We start from the raw sequence: 9,658 nt of genomic DNA, 5'->3' as shown, positions 1-9,658 counted from the left end.
GCACGAACCCATCCGCATACTGGAAGGTGCCCCACAAGTTTCCCGCACAAGGAGAACACGGCACGTCTTGTGTAAACGTCGGGTACGTCGGGAACTGCGGTTCCACGCCTCCACTTCAGGATCCCTCGCTCCTCTTGAACGCTCAAGCCCAATACGCGGGCGCCATCCTCAAGCCGCTCAGAGTCCTTGCAGTTTAGACCAAACTCGGCAAGTTTGGATCTTACGCGCGAAGATGACACGATATCTTCGTTCACGTATATATCGTCAATATACGCCGATGTTCCCTTTCTGATCCATTCTTCTTGTGACAACACGGCATTGACGATAGCCTTCATTATCTGGGGTGCTACGTTTAGCCCAAATCCGAGTCGCGTAAGACAGTATCTCTTCCCGGAAAACATCACTGTCTGGAAAGGCCACATCGCCTCGCCGATCCGGACCTGCAAGTATGCTTTTCTCAAGTCCAGTAGGGACACATTGGACCCCTGGCGGCGCCACTCTCGCAGCTTGCTGGCACAGACGTGGCGTCCGCTGTGAACGCATCAACATGCACATTCAACTCGCGGTAGTCCATTACCGGCCTCACCTTTGACTTGTTAGGTTGGGCAACTGCCATCAGCGGTATCAGGCCCTTGGGGGGTCCAAGTTTGTCGTAGGGGTATGGAATCAGCCAACCGTTCTTAATCCATTCACAGAGCTCGCTTTCGTATGCAGGCCTTATCTGGTCGGGCATACGGTACTCTGCCACTTTGTTTTGTAGTTTGGCCGGTTCCTTGTCTTCTGACCACCTCCAAGTGGAGGTCCACGCCTTCTGTTGGTCGTCGAATTCCGCACTGAAGTTCGGCTGGTCGACTCTTAGTGCTGCGCACACTGGGGGCCTATCCTGAAACTCTACAACACCAGCGCGCGTTATGCGCACGCCGCCCAGGGCTTTGATGGCATCATAGCCTAGCAACAGGTCGAAACTCAGCGGCTTTTCGCGTGTCACCAGCGCTTCGACGTTGGCAGAGTTCCCAGTTCTTGTGCGAATGTGTACCACACCCACGCCGCAACACATTCGTATTTTTCCAGTAATGGTAGTTATCCTGACATTCTTCTTTTTCCACGCCCGACAGAAGTCCGCACACACTATGGTGCGGGAGCAACCGGAATCAAGGAGAGCTGAACATAACGTGTCATTAACTCGGACCTGAATGACAGGGAGCACCTTGTTTATTTTCTGTTCGGGGAAGAGGTCGGCACTGGCACCTTGTCCCCGTCCCCGTTTCCCGCACAGTCTCGGGCCATGTGCCCAGTCTTGTTACAGCGGTAACAGCGAACAGCCGTCGACCACCTTCTACAATTTCTTGCCATGTGGCCCCGCCCGTTGCATCTGTAGCAGATGACATCACCTTGCAGGCTGGGTCCCTGAGACGGTCCTTCGCCACTTGGTGGGGCCTGTGCGACGGCGACTACCGGTTCCTGCACCGTCAAGTCATCCTTCATTATTGTCCTGGCTCTGTCCACTAGGTCACTCAGCGGTAGTGAGGACATGGTAGAGGTTGCTCGCAGGAGCTGCTTTGCTCCAGCGGGGAGTCCTGACAGGAATTTGTAGGCTAGGGCCCTCTCGGGAAGACCGCCGAACAACACCGTCAGCTTCTTAAGTTCGGCGAGATACACGTCCACAGTTTCGCCCAAGCGTATAGACCTCGTCTCAAACTGCTCCCATGCAGTGGCGGGGTCAATGGCGAACGCCCTGTACAACGCCGCCTTGATACTCGAGTAGTCACACTTCTCCTCAGCGCTGAGTTGCTGATATACAGCGAAGGCCCCGCCGGTCAGCCGCAGAGGAATCACACGCTCGACATTTTTCACGCCGGACACCTGACAATGTAACTCGACCTTCTCAACCGAGCTGAGTACCGGGTCGGATCCGTTGAATTCCGGTATCAACTTTAGATCGAACCTATCCGCCATTGAAGAAAAGAAAACCAAGTTCGGAGTGGGGGGGGGCCGAAATAGCTTGTATGAGTATCTTGTGTAGGAGACGGGGAGTCTCGTCATGGGCGACGAAGCGTTTCACTGAAGAACCACGGCAACACACAGCGAACCAACAAACAATGACAGCCACGGCGCGAAGGTAACTAACAAAGCTCAGCTGACTGCACGAATAGAAACGGAACCCAACGGTCACTAACGGAACCCAACGGTCACTAACGGAACCCAATGGTCACTGTACTGATCGCCACGAACGTCAGAACCCGACTGCCTCGCACCTCCAATGGACCGATTTTTATTCCTCAAGATGGCCTAGCTAATTTGCATCCCCGCGAGATCTCGCGCGATCCTGCGAGATTCCGTCTCTAATAAAAGCAGGCAGGCGCCATCTTGAAACTCTTTCTTCCGCTGCCCCGACCACAGGATCAGCCACCACCCCACCCCACACGCCAGGCACACACGGACCCTCTTGCGCCGAGGGCTACGGTTAGTCTCACAGGACAAGATCAAAGTGTAGTATTTGTTCTTCAGATGCTTGCTGCACTTCAATTTCTTGTTCTCTGTCAGTGGAGGAGAAATCCTTCACGACTGAGACAATTTTTATTTTTGTTCCTTTTCTCCATGTTAAAAAACGACCCTAGTGTTTAACTCTGTCCCGTTGGGAGGCATTGTAAATAGGAACAATAAAATCATTTTTTTTATTATTATTATTATACATTTGAATGTAAATGAAAATACTATCTTTAAAAAAACGGGGGGCACGGTCCTAAAACTGCAGTGCAGTGCGCCTCCCGAGGTGGGGGGGGGGGTCACCTCAAACACACAAAAGGGAATAAATCCGAGAAAGTAGAATCTCCACTCCCGTTGCACCTACTCTCCTGCCAGCACGCGCACACGAGATTTTGCGAGAACGCACGTAATAAAATGCTGGCCGCCATCTTTGTTTTCCTTTTCTCGGCCTAAACTCACTCGCTCCACACCCACGGTAAGACTTCTGTTTTTCTTAGCTTTTGACCACAGTAAATATACAGTGTTTTATTAAAAGTAAAAACATTTTGAAAAACAGCGATGTTCGTTCGTTTAGTATACATTAATCAGAAGGGATATTTTCAGGGTATTCACCGTTAAGCAGGAAGCTAAAGAGAAAGCTAAATATGAACCGGAAAAGAAAAATGAAAACAAAAAGAAAAAAATACGCGGAACTTGGAGATAAGTACTTGTTTTTAAATTTAAATTGATTTTATGAAGGTATCCGTTTGAGTTTAGATAACTTGAATATCATGTTTTATAATATAATTTTAATAGTTTTCATATAGTGATTATCTCCCTTGTTGACTGCTTATGATTATGTTATGAATTTCCGTGTTATGAAGAAGACAAATAAGACGAAAGAAATAGATAAAGGTAAGTTCATTTATTATCGAATTTTTTTTCATGGTGATCATTTTACGAATGACTGAGTTCGATTAAAAAAGTCTTTCGTTGTAAATGTTTGAAGTTGCATAGAACAGAATTTAACTTAATTGACAGATAAAATGGAGGTGGGTTGTAAGGTTTGTTTTGACGGAGTCTCTCTTTAGACAAATCTACAAAAAAAAAAAAAAAAAACAGGTAATTATCCGATCAATATAAATTTTCACCGATTATTATTGAAGAACAAACTTTATAAAGGTGTAATGTTTTTTTCTTGCACACATAACCTCTCCTTCTTTACTAATTAGTGCCTCCTCATGTAACAAAACTTTTATGGATGCAAAACTGTTAATGTTGTCCAATCCCAAATGTGTATGGTGTTTCAATAGGCACTATCATTTTTATATGAACTTTTTCAAAATGTACACATGATGTAGTGACGTCATCAATGGGTTTGTATTACTGTACACATAGATTCGAAAAAGTTGTCAAAAAACAAATATATAACAAATAAATGTTATCAAAGGCAAGATAAGTTACTTTTCTACCTAACTGGATATATTTTTTGTATTTTTATTCAATGTAACATGTTTATTCAGCTCGAAAAACATACAGTGTTTACCGATGTATAGGAAAATTCAAAATGGCGCCCGACACTCTCTTTAACACGGTAAGTTCAGGAAAAGATGTTATAAATAATAAACTAGATAAAATACTGTTAGAAATTCGCTCATTATATGTTACCGTGACATAAGTTGACATATATTCGGTGTTTTTTTAATAGTATTTTGTCTAGTTTATTATTTATCGCACATTTTCCCAAACTTACCATGTTAAAGAGAGTGTCGGGCGCCATTTTGAATTTTCCAATACATCGGTAAACACTGCATGTTTTTCGATCTGAATAAACATGTTACATTGAATAAAAACAAAAAAATGTATCCAGTTTGGTAGAAAAGTAACTTATCTTGCCTTTGATAATATTTATTTGTTATATATTTGTTTTTTGACAACTTTTTCGAATCTATGTGTACAGTAATACAAACCCCAAAAATAAAATGTTACGTGGCTTTTTTGACATCTACGGAAGCGCAGAAGTGACAATAAAATAGTTTGTTAGTTCATTACACGTTATTTGTTTATTTCAGTTTTCGATACTTTGAAACGATTTAAATTATTTATACGAAAGAGCATTTTTTCCCTTTTGAATGCTACTTGGGAATAATTTTTCCTTTTACCAGTTTGGTGCCTCCGACCACTTCATTACTACTAAAATTAAAAACAAACGTTAACGAAAGAAGTTGAGTTTTTTAAGTATCTAAAACTGGGAAAAAAAAAAAAAAAAAAGTTTAATAAACTTTAAAATTAAACGTAAAACACAAGAAAAAAATTTATAAAAATAATTTAATAACTTACTTTTTGAAACAAAAATGTAGTAGGCAAAACAAACAAAAAAAAAATACAACTAAAAACAGACGGAACAAAAACTCGCTTCTCGCAGACACGTGTGTCGTAACAAGCACAATCTACTCGTCAGAATCACCTACACGCAATCTGCAGAACGCCCCCTCTCCTTTCCAGTGTCCTGCCTTTATAGCGGCCGGGAACGACGTATTTGCATAATCGCGCGAGAGCAGACGTGATTCAACGATAATTACATTGGGTAAACGCTAATAAAAGCCTATGGATGCCATCTTGGAACTCTCTCTTCCGCTCAGCCCAAAACAGACGTATCCGAGGTAAGCTCTCTATTTCTCATTTTGGTTACTGCTAATTCTGCTACACTTTTAATAGATAATTTGGTTACTTTTTAGTAAACACTAACAAAATAATCGAGTTAAGTTGTGAAGTTTTAGAACGGCGAATGCAACTGTGGAAGTGAATGTTTTCAATCAACCAGTTCATTTTTGTTCAGTCTCGGCTTCCATATTTTATTTCGTAAAGCAAAACATACAAAAATATCTAGGTTCGGGCAAAAATAGGGGGACCTAGTTTTGAAAGCCGATTTATCATAATTTTTTTTGTTGGTTTCTGACTACTTTTTAATTGTATTTGAAAGATTAGGGACTGAAGTTAATTTCTTAACGGAAAAAAATATTTGTACATGTGAAAAAAAAAGTTATGAAAATGTTTTCATGGTGTGCTAACCAATTCAGCTAAATTTTGAAGTTAAAGAAATTCATTGTAAAAATCCTTTAAAAGATTAATATTAGTTTTCTGGGTCTATTTCAAAGATAATTAGTAAAGTCCTAAGATATTGAATTAAATTAAAAAAAAAAAAATACCTTGTTTATACAAAATACTGCTTAATTAGCCCTCAAAAAGCAAGTAATTATGCTGTTCGGTAAAACGCAACCGATAACAGGTTGTAAACACAAATATACGGAAGGCCAAAATTTCAGTGAATCAAAACACTGTTTCAAAATGAAGTCATGATTGTAAAAGGAGGTAGGGGTGTCAGATTTCTTTCTTTTTTTTCCCCCCTTCCAGATGGTCATCCGTATATTCCTATTCTGAACGTTTGTATCAATTTTTATGATTTTTTAATTTAATTATTTTTTATGTTCCTGTTTTTAAATTAATTTTTTTTAATTATTGTTCAAGATTATATAAAAATTATGTTACACCGAAAATTTCACGTTCTTGCGAGCAAGGAAATTATTAAAATTTTGCATATAAAAATTATGCGAAATCTGTAATTTAAAAAAAGCAGAAATATTTTTGCTATTTTAATTTTTTTTTGTGTGAAAATATTCAATAAACAATGCTTAATTCAATGGTAATATCAGTAGTTCGAGAAATTAATTTTTCTTCGAGTTATATCGAATTCATTAATACAGACTTTAGGGCTTTTTTCGTAATGTTCCTGTAAAAATTATTTTTTTTTTATTGTTACAAATTACGATGCTTTATTTATATAAAAAAAGCAAAAATAAATTCTTGCGTTTTTTATTTACTACTGAAAACCATAACTTTAGTAAAGATATTTTTTGTTTAAACAAAATAATACATTTCCACTAAGATTTAAATAAAAATAATTATTTCATTATATTCTGCGATCATTATTTGATAAATACTGAAAATTTCATTAAAATTGTTAATTCCCTGATTTTGGGTGAATTTTTAAGTAAAGAGAGGGGTCAAAATGTTTATACATTTTGAGCATCAGAATTCATTTTGCCTGTACCATTAAAATATTGCAGTGCATGTAAAAAAACTGGATTTTAACGCAATATTAATTTTGAAATGGGTTTAATCTGGCCATAAAATAGCTGGGAAGAGTCATGTTTATATTATAACTTTATATTTTAAAAAAGTTTTTCACACAATTAAAATTCTATGTTGTAGTGGACATTTTGAAATAATGGAATTTTAATCATTTTAATTTTAAAAAATCAGTTAATTTTTAAGAAGTTACTTTTTCTTGGCAATTCAGCTATTTATAGTATATATTAATTAGAAAAAATGCTATTTAAAAAAACATAATATTAAGTTCATATCAATTTTTTGCAATGTAAATTTTTGTTCAATACATGTATTTGTAGTATTGGGAATCCGAGCTTAAATGCTATCTAGGTAGTTTGTAGAAATAGTAAGTTATGTAAGTATATTTTCGATCCCCATCAGCGAGTTTAGTGGGGTCACAGAAGGTTAGATTTGACATCCGTCAAATTCAAGTCATCTTTTGTCAACCTAGTTAGATGCACTGGAAATTAGAGGTGACGTGCACCGGAAATTAAGGGTAATGAGAATTGTGGTCGTAGGTTTCCGGTTGGCGACGATGTGGGCTAGAGTTGGTTTTGGACTGCAGATGAAGCAGACGTGACATTAGGATCTCTTCTCCGACAACCATGGGTTCGAGACATAGGCTTGCCTTTTTAATAAAACAAACTGAAGCTTCAATCCATCTTGTGTTATCGATCCATCTGTAGCATTAAGTACCACTCCCTATGAGATGAGCCAGTGACAAGAAGATATCATCCGCTGGACAAGGCAAGCAGGTATGTACACATTATATATTTGCGCATACATGTCGAGACCCTTCAAGGCAAGAAACTGTGTAAGAATAGAACACACACACACACACACACACACACACCTATAAGTAAGAACACATACGTAAGAACACACATACTTTAAAAGTACCCTAAAGCAAAAAGAATCTAAAAAGTAAAAGAGAATAGCAGCAGGAACGTTTAATAAATAAGTAATAAATAAGAAGGACGCAAAAGACAATCTTTAACATATTTAAACTTTTAAAAAATAAATATTTTTTACTTATTTGAACTCTTATGTTTCATAATAAATAGAAATTTTGATAGATTTAAATATATTTTGTTCGAATTTCAAATAAATAGGTGGGGGACACGCACTAAAAAAATATTTCTTCTCATGTATTTTATGGAAACTGCATTTTATATGTAATTTCATTCTAAAATGGATAAATTATCGAAAATTTCACGAAAATCTGACCATTAGTTGATTTTTACTAGATTTATTAAACATGGGTATGTTTTCACGTTCGGAATGTCTGCTACATGGGAATGTTATTTAAAATTGCCAATTATGTAAACATGATTTTTGTCTTGCAATTTCATTATTTTGGTACAATGAAAAATTTTTTTTTTTAATTATTACTACTTTATTTTGCCCTTCTTTTAAATGGTACAAAAGTTATACTGATAATATTAATTTATAATAAAGTTACATCATGTTACATATAGGGTGGGGTAATTCTGTGGTGAATTTTGGCAGTCCCTATGTTTCAAAGAGAACGCAATTGAATGGTTTTTATTTTTAACATATTTATTTATTTATTATCAAACAATGATTTATTTTTTATAGATTGTCATAGTTGCCTTGACAGGTAATTAGGCATGGCAGTTCATCACAATCAGAAGAATATATTCTCTTGACTATTTCCTTTATCTTTTTTTTTTTTTTTTTTTTTGTAAAAATGAAGAGTGACTTATCAAATATTTATATACTAACTTCACGATGCAAGGCGCATTTTATGGTGTTTGAGAAGGGACATAATGGAATAACTATCATTAAAATCTGAAGCAAAAAAAAGTTGTCATAATAATAAATCAGATGTACAATTTGTTTTAGTGTCGACGACAAGCATAATTTTGCCCGTTATATAATACTCACCCCACTCAATTATTGTTATTGTCATGCAACCATAGCCAGCAACAAAATTCATTTCTATAGACAAGTACTGTTTTTCAATGGCTATCTCGACTATTTGTTAACATCCAAGCCTTTGCTCGTTTTGGAAACAATCTGGTCGGAATTCTTTTTGTCTTTTTTAGAATTATGTATATTAAGAGGAAAAAATAACCGGCTTCATTTGTTTTTATTCATTTTAATTATTGGATTTGTAGTTAGAATGAATAAATGCAAACACATCACCCATGCAAACAAATGTGAATGTCTATGAAAGGTCATAAAAAGAAGACAAAAATACTACTTTGTAATAATAATAATAATATATCTTTTAATCTTTTATGTCTCCCATTCTCTTCCATGAGAGTGTATGATGAGCAGTGGCGGCTCGTGCCTGAGATTAGTGGGAGTGCTGCTTCAAAAGTTTTATGTATTGTTTTCATATCGTGTAAAAGAAATTTGAATATATAAATAAATATTTAATCAAATAATAAACAAACATTCAAATAAATATTCAAATATATAACAAAGACAAATAATCAATCAGAATGGATAATACGCAAAAACTTTTTTATTAAAATGTTTTTTTTAAATTGTGTACACTTTACAGAATAATAAAAATAATATATACATTTATTCCTTTTAAACTTTTCAGATTAAATAAAAGTTTGCGATTTTGGGGGGTTTCTTTTGCAAACAAACGAAAAACATCTTTAAAAATACATTTTATTTACAATTTTTTAGTAACTTATTTTTTTTATAAAAACTAAAAACAAAAACTTTGAAATTTACTTGCCTGACTACGAGGGTTAATTTAGGAGTTTACTATTTGAAAATAGGGTTTTATTTAATAACAGTTTTATTTACAAAATTTATTTTAAAAAATGTATTTATAACAAAATGTATTTGTAAATAAAATACAAAATAAAAATTTTCACATTTTTATATAGTGAGCAAACAAATGGCATGGGAAGGTCAGCAAACAAATGGCATGGGAAGGTCAGTAAACAAATGGCATGGGAAGGTCAGTAAATAGCCAAGTCTGTTTGTTCTTTTTATATAAAATGCAAGTTGTTAAAAGATTTCTAAATAAAATTTT

General features: G+C 36.1%; 1 protein-coding gene across 5 annotated transcripts in view; it reads left to right on the top strand.

Moving 5' to 3' along the window:
• The first annotated feature begins 2,852 nt into the window (after positions 1–2,852).
• Positions 2,853–9,658, top strand: part of LOC145252671 (uncharacterized) — a 70,646-nt gene continuing 63,840 nt past the window's right edge. For 2 of the 5 annotated variants that reach the window (XM_080112463.1, XM_080112473.1), the window contains exon 1: positions 2,909–3,381. The gene's annotated coding sequence lies outside the window, so the exon portion shown is untranslated. Of the gene's footprint in view, positions 3,382–9,658 lie in introns of all 5 variants that reach the window. The other 3 variants (XM_080112504.1, XM_080112485.1, XM_080112495.1) reach the window with 3 other exon arrangements.

The sequence above is a fragment of the Euprymna scolopes genome, chromosome 3 (genome assembly GCF_053919585.1).
Source record: "Euprymna scolopes isolate OS-2025 chromosome 3, ASM5391958v1, whole genome shotgun sequence".
Lineage (NCBI taxonomy): Eukaryota > Metazoa > Mollusca > Cephalopoda > Sepiida > Sepiolidae > Euprymna > Euprymna scolopes.
This window is presented reverse-complemented; position numbering and strand designations above follow the sequence as displayed.